This window comes from Belonocnema kinseyi, chromosome 10 (assembly GCF_010883055.1).
Source record: "Belonocnema kinseyi isolate 2016_QV_RU_SX_M_011 chromosome 10, B_treatae_v1, whole genome shotgun sequence".
Classification (NCBI taxonomy): domain Eukaryota; kingdom Metazoa; phylum Arthropoda; class Insecta; order Hymenoptera; family Cynipidae; genus Belonocnema; species Belonocnema kinseyi.
Genome location: NC_046666.1, coordinates 102463633 through 102479780, shown reverse-complemented (window position 1 = coordinate 102479780; position 16148 = coordinate 102463633). Strand labels below are relative to the sequence as shown.

The 16148-nt window shown below is 34.0% G+C and overlaps 1 protein-coding gene across 2 annotated transcripts in view; it reads right to left on the bottom strand.

The window, feature by feature from the left end:
- The window catches only part of LOC117182322, a 305836-nt gene that overhangs the window by 243359 nt on the left and 46329 nt on the right, over positions 1 to 16148 (bottom strand). The window contains exon 2 of one of the 2 annotated variants that reach the window (XM_033375480.1): positions 9646 to 9849. The exons of the other annotated variant lie outside the window; for it this stretch is intronic. The gene's annotated coding sequence lies outside the window, so the exon portion shown is untranslated. The remainder of the gene's footprint in view (positions 1 to 9645; positions 9850 to 16148) is intronic. 2 annotated transcript variants of the gene reach the window in all.

Below are 16148 nucleotides of genomic sequence, written 5' to 3'. Positions count from 1 at the left end.
TTTTAAATATTTTTAAATTTTAAGGTCTCTACTGGATTCTAAACATGTTGTAGCCCACTCCAGATTTTTTTCAAATTTTTTCCAACATACTCTTAGCTCTGGGATCATCTGAAAGTTAACGTTTCTCAAGAATGGGCCTCGCGAAAGCATTTTTACTTGTATTTTTCTAATTAGCCCAAAACGAAAATTTTTTTACGCAAATTAAAGAAACACCAATTTATTCCGAAAACTTAGCGGATTCGTGTGGTTCTTATTCGAACCTCCTCACATTTTTTTTCTGAGAAGTTATTGCCTTCTAAAGTGGGGGGTCTTGATCTTTTGCGGCGATATTAGTTGGTAGGCTAAAAAATAGGCTACTTTGGGAATTTTTTTGACCATGCTACGAAAGATATGGATATAAAAATTAATAGGTATGATAAATAATATCTTGAAATATAAAAACAAAATTTTTTTAATTTATTTTTTCCAAGTTTCGTATACAAAATCCGTATTCGAACGGAACGCCATAATTTGGAGGCAGGTCGGCGGCCACATAATATCTCGGCAACGGCTTATCAAACACAAAAAAATCAAAGTGCTTTAGATTTGATATGAAAGTGGCTACAAAATGACCTATGGATATTAACTTTCATCAAATTTTGTTAATTTTAATCAATAAAAACCAAATTAATTTGTTTTTAAACTTTTGTTCGATGTTTTTTGTGAAAAAATATAGTAAAAATCAAAATTTAAACATGATAATAGGTGATTTTGTTAGTACTTGTGTGTATAATGTGTGGTCAAAATTTCAGAATTATCGACCCACTGGTTCCGGAGAAATCGTGTGGCCAGTTTCTCAAAAGGTTGTTTTGAGAAAAACGCATTTGAAGTGTGCGAGTGTGTCGGGCGCTCAGGTACGCGCGATCAGGTAGTACACTTATACTGCTCAGTTGTTCATACAAATTTAATACGATATGCTTAGATACATACAGATTCGGAAAATGTAAAAAAAAAAGTTTGAGAGTCACCAACTAGACTACACCCTTAAATTTCTTACATAAAAACTAATCCTCCATTTTAAATCGCGTTAATAAAAATGTGAAGAAATAAAACATGTCCCTCTTCCAACTCATTAAAAACTTAAAAAAAAATGTTTCTTTGCAAAAAATACATCATAATGAATTTAGATTAACTAAAATGTATAAGACTCATTCACATAGCCTTAGTGATGAATCCAGTGAGTCAGTCTGGTATAAAACATAAAAAATCTAATTTGCATTTTCAATTTAAAATAAATTAATATCTTTGAAATTAATTGCAGAACGCAAAACAAATAAATACGATCGACCCTAATGTAAATTAAAAAATCGTCTTTACTGTTATAATAGTTGGGTCACTTGAAAACGATATCTTTTCAACAACAAAAAAACAGCAAAGATATCATTTAATTATATCCAAAAACCTTCCTATTTAGAAAAACTTTAAAAACCGGATTTCCTTCCTTCCAGTTCTACAACAATCATAACAATAAAAAATATCCCTCTTTTAAATTCAGAAAAAATTTAAAATCAACAATTCCTCTCCTCCGACTCAATAACAATATATACATTTTAATTATGCTCTTCTAATTCGGAAAAACGAAAATAAAAAATAATTTCCTCAAACACAATACAAACCTCGAAAATAAAAAAGTGCATCTTCCAATTAAAGAAAAAAATTGTATCTCTCAACTCAATAAAAACTTTACAAATTTAAAATGTACTGTAAATTTAACAAAAATTAGAATTTTCTCATGTCAAAGTTGATAAAAATGTTCCTTTTGCAATTGGAAAGAAATTAAATGCCAAATTAATTTTATTTTTTTCAATTTTGGTCGTTTTAAATTAAAAGTTGCCAATTGTTACTTAACTTCACAATAACAATTGTAACGCTAAAAGTTTAAATATTGCACTCTGAAATGTTTACCATTCAACCCATTGGGCACAAAACTATAAAATGCCCAAGAACGTCCTCGGAACGTTCCTAGGGCATCCTATGTCAGCCTAATTTTTAAGACGTCCAATGTCCTAATGATGAACTATAGAAGTCTTAAAGGTATGGACGTTCTCGGGACATATTTCGTACTGACATTAGACGTCTTAAGAGCATCCCTAGGATGTACAAAAGACATGTTATAAAAGACGTCTTAAGCATGCCCCAAAGACTTCTCTAGGACATCCTTAATTTTTTTGCCTACTGGGAAGGCTTTCTATTTCAAACGATTCAGTTTAAAATTGTTTACTTTTAAATATTTAATATATAATTGTTCATTCAGACATTTTTTTAATTTAAAATTTGCTAAGTGATTGGGTTAAAAATTTCATATTTTCGACTGAAACAATATTTGAATAGGATTTTAAATAAAATAAAAGCGTTTAATTAATGAATATATTAATTTTAAGTTATTTTCACATTAAACTCAGTTTATAAAGCTTGACTCGGAATTTCAGTTTATTAATTATTAAGGCTTTCGTATTGAAAAAGTTGAATTTTCAACGGTAAAACCTGTAAATTGTCTGATTTTAAACCGATTTAGAATCGTATTGTAAAATAATTATTATACAATTTTTTAAACTCGAAATATAGTTCATTTGTAAAAATCATTAATTAATTTCTACTGATTTATTTTTAAATCCTTTCAATTACAAATTTACTTTTTAAAATGAAGGCATAAAATCGCAAACTTTTAAAGTAAGATATTTTTTAATTAAGCGTTGTAAACTGAATGATATAGGAATTCAAACAATCAAAAACTAAACTTAACATTTAAAAAAGTCGAAATCCAATTTATTTTTAATTAAATTATATCATGTAATATGATATTTGTGATATTCCAAGTGATTTGGCAGATGATTCTTCTAAAAATTTGTGAAATTCGATAGACATTTTGATACTAAAAGGAAAAATTTGTAGGGCAGATATTTTCGACAAAATAAACCCTTTTTTGGACCACGCTTTATTTATTCCTAATTTTTTACCACTTTTAATAAACTTATTTAACTACCATTTAATCTTTAACAGATGGATAACGGAAGTTTTTTTTTTAAAACTATTATGTAATACTTTTTAAGGGATGTAGGATCAGAATTTCTCTAAAGAATGCGATATTTATTACTTAAGGGGCTCATTATTATTATTATTATTATAATTCAGGAAAATTATTATTATTATTCAGGAAAATTATACCTTGGGAAAATTTATAGATTCCTGGAGACAACCTAGAATTATGTGGGATTTATAATAAGGATTTCTAGATTAGTGTAAAAATTTCTGTTTATTCAGATAACATAAACGATTATAAAAAATAACATGAGAAACGGAATAAATGAGTGACCACGTCTTAATCGTCTTAGTTTCATCGCAACACTGACTTCGAACAAGGTCATGATTCACGAAAAGCCAGGATGTTTATACTTCTTGTATCGTCTAGTGGTAGACATGACGTTATGAATTATTGTACATATACTCTCTCAAAAATCTACGGCACCATTGGAGTCGAGCTTAACCTTAACATCGATATTTTTGATACTACACTCGGCCACCCTGCGTTAACATCTGACCTGCCGATGATGTTGTGAGGTTTGGACTTTCATGTTCGCCAACCTTTTCGACTCCGTAGCGATCGTCACGCAATATTATAGTTATGCGATACGGACCATAAAAGTCATCATAAAACTTGAGCTTGCCTCCATGTTGTGTTCTTAGAATCGGTACCAAATCATCATAGATATACTTTCTGGCTACTTTTTTTTCTTATTGTAGGACATTTTATTTTCTGCTTGGATTTTTTATACATTCTCTTTTGTTGCTCTCCTAATTGTGTGTTGGTTTTCTTGAAATATTGTGATCCACTCGTTCTCGAGAATTTGACTTATCTACAAATCATCTTTCATTTTCATGTGTGTTCCGAACAGAAAATTAAACGATGTTGTTCCGATACTAAGTGGTGTAAGTGTTCTATCAACTCTTTCCACTTACCCGATTCCACGCGGCAAAGCTGTAATTTATAAGTAATTACTGTAATTACATTAGTAATCCCCTCTTCCTCACAGTCGGCTTGGAATTCGTGCGATGTAATGGCCGTTCCTCTATCTGATATGAATCGCCGAGGATTTCAAACACTTAACAACATCGGCGGTGCTCGTAGATTTTGTTGCATAAGTCCATACGAACTTTGTAAAAGCATCTATCACAGCGAAAATATGATTGTAAATTTCCTTCGTAGACGGAAGGGGTCCAAAGTGATGCACGTGAAAAGTACCAGCGGACACTCGCCCTTTTCGATGCTGTAAAGCAGACCTTCCTGCTTCCCTTGTTTTCTTTCTACTACTACTTGTACATCGTCATTAACTGTTTTACATAAAAGGCCTTTTCGACCTAGCAACAATACTATCATCGCATTCTTCAATCAACATAACCTCGGGCAACGGATTTCGGTTTAAAGCGTCAACATGTGCCATTTATCGGACTGGTCGGTGGTCTATGGTATAATTAAACGGCGCGAGGAAAAGTGCCCATCTATGTACTCGCAAGCAAATCTTCTTTTTATTCATGGTCATCGTAAAAGATTAACAATCTGTCACAATCTGAAATTCAATGGTCCAAAGATAAACTCTAAATTTTTCTAACGCTTTTACAATCGAAAGGATTTCAAGCTCATAGCTATCAAACTTTTCTTCATCAGGTGTGGTTTCTCTACTCGCATAATATACTGGGAGAAACGCATTATCATCTTTATCACGTTGTATTAAAATCGCTCCGTATCCGTGCTTTGATGCATCTGTATGTAATTCTGTTTACGCTCCTACTCTGTCCAGTTTCGAAACGGATTGGTTACGTAACAATTTTTTAAGTGTCTGAAGCGCTTGTTGTTCTTCTATTTCAAACTTAAACTTGAAATCATTTCTCAATAAAATGGACAACGGACGTGCGATTACTGGAAATACTGAAATGTATTTTCGAAAATACCCGCTTAGACCCAAAAAGCTTTGAACTTCTCTGACACACGCAGGTGTTTTAAGATTTTTTACAGACTTGATTGTATCTTCTTAGGCACTTATACTTCCGAATTCGATTACATGTCCAAGATATTCCATTTTTGGTTGTAAGAAACGACATTTACTCCAATTGAGTTTTTATCCAAATTTACTTGCCCTGCCTAACATAATCTCAAGATTTTTCACACCTGTCTCGTAGTCCATGGAATGTACAATCAAATTATCCATACATGTCAGTACAATTCTTTTCGAAATCAAATCACTAAATATAGCATTCACAGATCTTTGAAATACAGACGGCGAATTGCAAAAACCGAAAGGCACCTTCAAATTTCATACTGTCCGTCTAAAATAATGAAAGCAGTATATTTTCGACTTTCTTCTGTCAAGTCAACATGGAAAAATCCATTTTTCAAATCCAGCGTACTAAAAACTCTCGAACTCTGTAGAAAATCTAGTTGATCTTCAATCAGTGGGAGAGGATAACGATCGCTCACGATTTTTTTTATTAAGCATTCTATAATCGACACCTAGCCTGTGAGGAGCATTTTTATTTTTAGCAAGCACAATCGGACTTACGTATTCAGATTCTGATGGTCGTATAATACCGGCTTCTAACCCTTCTTTTATCATCCCGTTTGCATCTTCTTTTTTCGTGGCTGGCAGTTGTCTCGCTCTTCGATACACTGGCACATTGTCCTTTAAAATAATTTTCATATTCACTCCTACGTCTTGAACTTTTGAGGCTTTGTAATCATGCAGAATCTGCGCTACTTTTTCTTTATATTCAGGGTTGGCAATGTAAGTTAAATCGTAATTATCTTCTTCACTAAAAAGATCAACTTTGTAAATACACGGAACTTTGTCATCGTCTAAATCTTTTTCTGGAAATTCCGGTAATTTTTTTATATCTGTAATGGCCCCTTCTGAGGAACTATATTCTACCATCTTAAAAAATCACGACCTAGAATAAGTTCCGTTTCTATTAATTCGTCCAATACTGCGTGTACAATCAATTGGTAAATTTGTCCGCAAACAATTATTAATGTTGAAAAACCGCCTAGTGTTATATTATTTGCACCCACTCCTTTGAATTTTAATGATTTGACCAATAACGGAGGTGCCTCGATCTTTGCATAATTTTGGACGCGAATAAGATTCACACGGAACAGAGACCTGATGTTATTACGGACAGACTGCATCGGTACAAGAAAAGTAGTGTACGAAGGCAACAAAATCGAAACTTTCAGACAGATGAAAGAAGGTTCTATCGTGAACTGAGTATAAAGCAACATAACCAGCAAGACACCGAAGTCCCTCAATTAGAAGATATGACTAACTACTGTTCGGGTGTTTGGGGAAAATGAACAGATGCAATCTGGACACTGCGTGGTTCAAGCTGGAGAAATCAAGGGCAAGCAACAGCCCTGAAATATAACTGGAAAGCTCCAGACCCGAACATGGTGCACAACCTTTGTTGCAAGTACCTGAAGAGTGTGCACCTTACGTTGGCAAGTTGTTTGTAGAAGATCGTTGAACACCCAGATCTGATGACCAGCTTTATGCCCCGGGGTAATGCGTATATGTTACGTAAAGAACCAGACGCTCAAAATCCACTTGAATTTCAACCGATAGCCTGTCTTCCAACCATTTATAAATGTCTTACAGCTATCAGTGTAGGTAAGGTACATTCTCACTGCGATCCGAATGACATCTTTACAGAAGATCAAAAAGGTTGTTGTGAAAACTCACGAGGTTGTAAAGATGTATTCACTTTAGACTCTATTGCCATAACTCAAGTTCGTAAACACCAAAACAGCTCACACATGGCATACATTGATTACATGCAAGCGTTTCCTTTTGTGCCGCATAACTATTTGTTTGAAGTCTTCAAACTTCACAAAATCTGACCACGCATTATTGACTTTTTAAGTCATGCAATATGGCTCTGGGGTACAAGAATCAAGTATCTTGATCATGGATCATCAAGGATAACTAGATCAATACCACGGGTATATTTCAAGAAGACTCCTTCAGTGCACTATGGCATAAGTGACCGCAGAGTTAGAGAACGAGTTCTAAAATCACATCGAGGCAATAGCTGCAGGCGGATCATATAAATATCTGGGTATTCTTGAATCTAAAGGTATTCAGCATACGATAGTTAAGACAAACCTAAGGACTGCTTCTACGACGAGACTCAAATTGATTTTGAAGAGATTTCTCAACTGGATAAACAAAATCAGGGCAATCAACACAAATGCCATTCTTGTCCTCGCATACTCCTTCGGGCTCATTAAGTGGTCTAACAACGACCTTTAAAAGTTAAACAGAATCGTCCGCGTATAAATGACGAAGCACCATCTATACAGCGGATCTTGACTACACGCCCTTAACTTTGTCCTCAGTTGGGGCCTTGAATATCAGAGCAGAAACCATAGAGGAATTATAAATACAATGGAGTCAGAAAGCTACCCACGGCGGGCACCCCAAAACGTTTCATCAACATGAAGTGGATAGTGAGGCATCCAATATTTGGTTAAGAAAGGGTGTTCTTTATCCAGAGACGGAAGGATTCGTCATTGCGATAAAGGAGAAGGTTGCCAAGGTGTTCTTAAATTTTTTCCAAAAATTATATTGTAGGGGGTGACTACCCCTAAACACCTACTTTTGTACTGTTGGGTAATATGTTTCTTTCAGACTTTTCCTTTTAATTTTGCCTCACTTTCCATTATTTTCGTTGTATAATGGGAGCGGCTCACCCCTTATTTTTTCTGAATGAAGTCAGGGGCATAGGGGTTTTTATCTCTCATTATGCCCAAACTTTTTCAATTAGTTTTGTTCAAGAATATTATTGTCTTCTATGTGAACCAATCAAACCGCCTCTTAACACTAACCTATTTAGGGGGTTGTTTCACCCCCTTAAACCAGTAATTAGCCGATAAAAAAATACGTGTCGCTTAGCTTGTTCGGCTCCAGATTCATTCCTTGTCTGACAGCTACGGCTGCAACTTGTGTTTCATTTAATAAACTATCTGACCAGATCTACGAATCTGTGTCAGGACAAAATTAAATTGAAGTGAATTTTCATTTAGACCGTCACAACCCGTCCTACATAATTTCTTTGATATTATTAATTAAAAAATCGTTAAAGGTTTGCCTTTGATATATACCCACAGGAAGTTCACAAATTCATTGTTTATACATCCCATAAGTATTTTTCACTCATCTGACGTCATTTCTTTTGATATGTTCAATAACTATGTATTGAAAAAAATGTTTTAATTCAAAAATAATTTCATAAAATTTTTAAGATTGCAGAAGGTTTTGCGGTTGAGCGACTCGAAAAATACCAACAGATTCTTAAGAGGTCCTCTTACATACAGTGGATTAATGTAACAGGTTTAGAATTTTATATTGATATAGCTAGGATTTTAAATAAAATATTTTAGATGAAGAACATATAATTTGAAAAATCTTGCTAGAATTTATAAAATAAATCAACTACAAAAATATTAGAGTTGACTAAGAAACGTTGAAGGCGTCTTTTACATAATAGAGTAATCTGTTCAAAAGATTCAATTTACTTCCTTGAAACATTAAAATAAAGTATCATGAATGATAAAAAACATTTAGCACTTTTAAAATCTAATGCAAGGAAACTGTTAACCAAACATTGAAAAAATGGTATAGTGATAACGTAAATACTTACTTTCGAGAACACTTAAATCAACATTTAGTAAAATAGAACTGAGAAAATACAAAAATTAATATAGTTTAGAGAATTCGAGGAAGATATATTGCTTTCTAGGTTACTAATTTAATTCAGCAGTCAGACATTTTTTTCTATCATTTTAGAACCTTCTAGAACATTGCGACAAAGAGGAAGACATTTTCATAGACAAATAAAATAACATGATATAAAGCATGTATATGCAGGGAATCTTTGAACCAGACATTGGAAAAAATAATACAGTGATGACATGAATTTCTACTTTCCGTAACTCTTAAATCAAAATTTAGTGATGTAAAAAATTTAAAAAATACAACATTAATATAGTTTATAGAAATCGAGGATGATATATTGCCTTCTAGCTAACTAATTTAATTCGGAGGCCATAAAAACCTATCTTACCGATATTCTGCAGTTCTAATAGCTAAGGCTATATTTTGCAGAATATTCGTAATGACGTCATCAAATTTGTGCTGCGCAATTACTGGAAAGAATTTTTTTTCAATATTAAGGTTATTTTCAATGATGCATTACGTTTATTTACGCTGCAAAAAAGTTATAATTCAAACGTTACTAGGCTTGTAGATTATAACTTATAAACTTCTAAAAAATTGCGACAAAAATGGAGATATATTAACATGAAGAATTGATTACGTATATTAAAATCTGCTATTATATATAACAGCTGGAAACCTTGTTTTTTCTTAAAACCAAATTTTTTGAAATTGTAGTTAGATAACTCTTTTTAAAGGGGCAAGGTTTTTTAGATTACTGAATAATTGATTCAACTATTCCAACTTCGTAAACGCAGCTTTGCTTCACTAAAACGGGAACCTGTGTTAACAAGCACATCGGCTTCCAAAGAACACTAAAAACTAAAGAAACTGTAGGTATTACCTTGCTCCTGTCTGCTAGGTGTATCTCCACTCTCGGTGCTGCATTCTTCTCTGAGCTTGATAAATCATCATCCTCAAATAATATTAACTTTATCACGAGGCCACTTCTTCATCCGTTACAGCAGTAAGGAAGCTGTTAATGATGGTGATGAAGAAGAAAAAAAGAATGAAGATGATGATGTTGGTGAAGATAAGAATGATGATTCTGAAAGTGATTTTTCCTCATATTATGAAGTAGAAGCAAAAGAAACAGCAAAAATGATTAAATACTAGGACAATCCAAACATATTGGTAGATTGATTGCGGTTACTTTTACAATTGCAAACAGCTGAAAATTCGCTCGGGCAGCCAACTTCACACTCGTTGCAATCGCTGTGTTTCATCCCTTGTAATGCAACATACTATTATTGTAATTATTTATGAATTTTATCTTACAAATTGTATGAAATTATTTTTGAATTAAAATCTGTTTTTTAATACATTGTTATTGAACATGTCAAAAGAAATGAAGTGAGATGAGTGACATATAATTATGAGTTGTATAAACAATAAATTTGTGAACTTCCTGTCGGTAAATATCAAAGGAGAACCTTTAAGGCATTTTTTCTTAAAAATATCAAAGAAATTATGTAGGACGGGTCATGCATAGTTGTGGAATGTGTAAGCAATCCATTCTTGTTTATAGAAATAAATCCTCGCAGGGTGACATTTATTGAGTAATCAATATGATTTATGGTATTTCTAAGAAGCTTCGAATACGCTGACCCTCACTTGATATTAACAATCCATTTGTTTACAGAAATGAATTCACGCAATCATATGCCCATCAACGTCTTCTTAAAAGCTTAATAAGTTATGACCTACATAGCTGAAATTGATTTTTGCCCGCAAGAGAGAATGGATCAACGTATGGTGTGAAATGAGACTTTCAAGCTGACAAGGTGACATATGATTTAAGGTATTTCTAAGAAGCTTCGAATACGCTGAACCTCACTTGATACTGTCAGACATAATATCGCCAGACATAATATCCTGTTCCATATTTTTGAGTGAAAAATGTCCAATCCCGGGTTCAAATATTGATTTTCAATATCGATATCGAGAATTGGATACAACACAATTGGATGTCAACAAAAAGAGCGAAACCCAAGTCCCAGCCTCCTGTGCTCTAGTCACAAGTTTGCTAATCGTACGGAAAAACTAGGGCCAGAACTCCCCCTACCTATCTACTTAATTTAACAAACAAATGCATTATTCAGGCATCTGTGGACGGAACACAACTTGCAGCCGTAGCTGCCAGACAAAGAATGAATCTGGAGCCGAGGCCCTGCTGCGACGGTCCCACAATGAAAGCTTACACTCTACTGCTCTTATCATACAGAAAGGGAGGGGATGATATCTATCTACTCTTCGCCTGCGAAACTGCTCTCTTTTAGAAGAATGCGCTTACAAAGCTAAAACATTTTGGCCTATTATTTCTAGCTTCAGACTTCCCCTATTAGAGTGAATTTCTCCCGAAATTCTTTGTACTTTCATAGCTTACTTCCTGCAAAACTTAATAGGTTTATTATCTAACTTACTCTCTAAATCAATCGGAGAAGCGATCGCTGGTATTTAGGCGACAAATTGTGGTATTATTTCGTTGTTTATCTTATTGACCGTACAAAAAAGTTAATGCAGAGGCTAGGAAGACATTTCTGAATTAATTCGTAAACTCCGCATTTATAAAGTGCAAATATTAAAATAAGGATGAACGAAGTGTAGCCTAAGTAAGAAAGAATGTTCCTTGCCTGTTCTTTCCAAGAAAGAGATCTTCTAATACTTTGTGCTTTACTCAAAACATTTTCTATCTCATCTAAATATTTTCCAGGTGATTTTAATTCCTAATCATTTATTTGTCTTTTCAAGGGAAGGAATTCATTTCTTAAAAGATTTAAATCGGATTCCGAGAATGGAATTGTAACGTTTTTTCGGAACTACCCAAAGGGGTGAATTGAATAGTGAGTCCGAAGCTTCTATTATTCTCTTAGTCAATATTTCATTCACCTGATTTGATATTTCATCTTTGTGGCATTCCGGATGTCGTGTTTGCTTCGTCAAACTTCCATTTAATAATTTCAATCTAGCATTTAATTCATTCTGCCTAATGTAAGTTACACGCTTCTCTCGTTCTTGGGCGACATTGATATACTTGTACTTTATCTCTTCATCACTTAATCTCAAGTCTGAATGGGTTTCTTTACTAAGAATGTGCCCCTCATTTTTGTTTATGCTCTAGCTTATCGTTTATATGGTGCTTTTGGGGATAAGGATACCGTCGTATTCCAAGGGATAGACCTTATCATCGAGCTGGAGGGAGCTGTTTAACAAGTTGAACTGACAAGAGTACAGAAATGGTGTTCCGATGATGCCTTCCTCGGGTATGGGGAAATTTTCTGGTACAATTACAAAGATATGTTTTTTCCCTTGAAACTTAAACTTGGTGACCTGGTTTGTTCGGTGCTTATCATTTTCCATTGAAAACTCTTTGTTCATTGAAAATCTCTGGTGATATTTGTTGATGCAATTCTCTTTTATTATATTTATCGATGCGCCACTATCAACTAATAGTTTTACAAGTTTGGTTGCTCCGTGTAATTATCCTTTGATATAATATAATCTTCCAGATATTGCTGATACTCTGTCTCCGATTCCATTTCCTTTTCTTTGATATCTTCTTCTTCCGTTTCTTTTCAAAGATAATTCACACGATTTGGAGGTCGACTTGCCGAGGCTTTCGTGTGAAAACTTTTCTGTTTGGAGAAACATTGAGTTTCGGTGTGTCCAGGGATTTTGCAGTGACTGCAAAATAACTGGATTCTCTGCTGCAAAGGTATGCTGTGATTTAGAGGCTTCTTTAATGAAGGATATTTTTGTTTATTTAATTGGGATTTTATAGTTTTAAAAGGAGATTTATTGATAGTTGTGCTAATTGGTATTTGGGGCTTAGTCGTGTTTTTGGATAGGCGAATTTTACTTCTTTCCGTTAACCAGACTTCGTATTAGATTACCATTTGTTGTGCTTCTCGAGAATCGCTAGGATTTTTGCTTGAAACTCGATCTGAAAGTTTTCCTCTTAAATTCATGACGTATTTTTCGAGAACTGTTTGCTCTTCATTTTTTATGCAAATTTCTCGTGCATGTCTTAAGGGATTTTTCGACTGAACAGCATATAAAAGTTCGTCCATTCTTTGGTTGACTCGTGTATTGAAATTCTGCGTACTTTTCCCAGTTCCTTGAATTACCTGTGAGAGTTTTGTGCGATGAGTTTCTAGTGATCCGGTAGTTCCAAAATTAGTTCTAAAAGCTTTGAAAAGATCATCTTAACCCTGAATTGATAAGAAACGAATAGATTTTTCCGCTTCTCCCTCGATTTTTTCTACGATGATCCAGTCCAATAAAACACCTACATTCGAGCACTGTCATTTAATTCTTACTACAAGAGCGATGAAGGGTTCCACTCCCATAACGTTTGTCCGTTGAATTTTTCAATTAATTTGACTGCGTCTCCCGCAGGGATAGTTTCTCTTGTAGGTTTGACTTCAATGGGAGTTGTTACTCTTTCGTTCTATAACCTTTGTAGAATCCTAGGATCAATTGGTTCAGATTCTACATGCAACGCGTCATCGTTACCTGTTCTAGATTCATCATCCTTCCCCCTTTTGCTTTCGTCCGTAGTAACCAAATCCAAATTCTTTGCTAAAGAGCGAATTTCTTCTTTACGAGTATTTATTGCAATTTCCATGTTAGACATCCGGTCTGATAATTTTTGTAGCATGCCGATTATATCTGCTTTTGTAGCTACTAGGGGGGCATTTTCCATCTGTAAACATGGATTTTTCTTAATTCCGTCTGCCATGGCTTCTTTCTTCTTATTATTGTGTGTTTAGTAGTGTACCTAATTTTCAATTTCCTACTTATGTTAACGGATGTCGGGTGGTATGTCGCGCCGCGTTATCTATTCTCTATATCGTTCGTTACAATGAAATACTCACGTACGCGCATAGTCTGTGGCGAAGTCAACCCTCTAGCCAGTGACCATTTTCTAATTTAAATTCACTACTTGAAACGAAAGTGCTACAACTTTCGCCAAACATTATGACTGAATAGATGAACGTTTTTTAACGAAAGGTCTAGTCTCGCGTAGTCGACTAGCCTTACGAGGTTTTAGAGAGTCATTACAGAACATTTCTTTTTCTTAAAACAGATTTTTTTCCTCTTCTTTTTACTCACTTGCGATTTCCCGTGAAGATGGTTGGTGGCTGCAACAGTGGATCTACTCGTTCTGGTCAGCCGTGGGTTTTAGAGTCTGAAAATTCTGCAATTCCAACGGTGCCAACTTGGTTGGGTGACGTCTCGCCTTTTAGTCTAATTGTCTAGACAAGGAATCACTGTGAGCGTACTTACTTCAGCCCAGTACGTGTTTTCCTGATTTTAATTCCCTTAAAAAAAGGGGCTTATTGATACTTTTTTGAGAATGACGTATCAATCAAAAGTATCCTGGCATGGATCACCAATTTATGTGATTGTCTGAATGAAAAGCCACTTTAATTTAATTTTGTCCTGAAACAGATTCGTAGACCAGGTCAGATAGTGTATTAAATTAAACACAAGTTGCAGCCGTAGCTGTCAGGCAAGGAATGAATCTGGAGCCGAGGGTCTGCTGCGACGGTCCCACGATAAAAGCTTACACCCTTATCATATAGAAAGGGAGGGATGATATCTATCTACTCTTTGCCTGCGAAACTGCTCTCTTTTAGAAGAATGCGGTTGCAAAGCTAAAACATTTTGGACTATTCTTTCTAGCTTCACAGAAAAAAACGAAATTTTTTGTAGACAAATGTCTGACTAATGCATTTGTTGATTAAATTTGATTAAAGAAATTATAAAATTTATTAACTTATTGTGAATGTTGCTGAAATTATAATAAAGTTCCCAACCGAAAAGACTGGCATTGAAAACCCCGAATTTTTCTGCCGACAAATGCCTGAAAAATATACTTTTGTATTAAATTTTGTTTTTAAAAATCATACGATTAGTCAACAAATTATGAATTTTACTCAAATTATCATAAATTTTCTAATTTATAAAAATTTACATAACAACAAAATTTTCTTACATAACAAAAAAATTTTTCCAGTGATTTTAAAAGATACCAAGTAACAACCTAACGAGCAGCATTTTTCATAGAAGTTTTTCTCTTTGCACAAATGCCGGAAAAGAGTTTCTATGGCTACTGTCACTTTCCAAGTTTTACAGTTGTCCAACAGTGAATTGGATTTTTAGAATTTCCGAATAATTTGAACCGATTGGAGAAGTTTCCTATTATTGCTAAAGAATTCGTAAAAGTCTTAATTTCATAGATTTCAATGGATTTGAAAAGATATAAAGGGATTGCAAAGTATTTCTTTAAATTTCGTGAAATTGTACGTGATTTAATGAATTTCAAAAAATTTTAGGGGGTTTCCACGGATTTCAAGGGTTCCCAAGAGAATTAGAAAACTGTTTATGACATTTTCAATGATTTCTAAGAAATTTCACGAGATTCCGTAAAAATATTATACCATATTTCAAGAACACATTTTCATAACGTATCTCGTGCTTCGCACTAGATTTCGGATGAAATGTGAACTTTTCTACATAATGTTTAGCACTATTATCCCAAATTTATATTATATTTATTTCTGTACCTCAGCCTAAGATTGCTTATTCAGATATTGCAAAATGATAAACAAATTTTATTTCCATAATTATACTTCAGTCCCACTAAACAATTTCCCCTTACAGAGGACAAGGTGGTCCAAGGGGGCGAGAGAGAAGCGCTACGAGCTCAGCGGAACAACTCCACAACAACGCGGGTATATCAAAAAAGCGGCAGTATCCTCGAGGGTTAATGGTGTCGTATGCTTCAATTATTTTCAGTCCGTTGAAAAAATGTCGCGGGACATTCGCTTCAGTAACCAGCTGTAAACAGGCGTTGCGAAAATGTCGACGGAAAACAAGAGGTAGCGTTTAGGCTTTTATTTTAACAGCTTTGAAAATAAATAGTTGAATTATCATCTTTTACAATTATGATACTATTTACTTAAAATTGCTTAATTCGAAAATCTTTTAATTTCAAATTCTTCCATTTTAGATTTTTATTTTTAAGCTTCTATTTTCAATTTGAAGAATTTCAAAGCGCAGACATGAAGACTTAAAAAATTAAAAATTAGATGCGGAGAAGTTGAAACTTATCGATACAAAAATGTATCATTGAACATTTATAATTAATTGAAATATTTAGAAGTTCTGAAAAAATTTTCAAAATATTTTTAAATTTGAAAAAATGGGAAATTTCTAGATTTCTCATGATTTGGAAATAAAAGGGGGAGGGTCGGTAAGGCCGGTTTTTGGCCTAATTTATTTTTGGACCAAAAAATCTGAAAAAATCATGATAGTATCTTATAAGTATCCCGAGTCGAT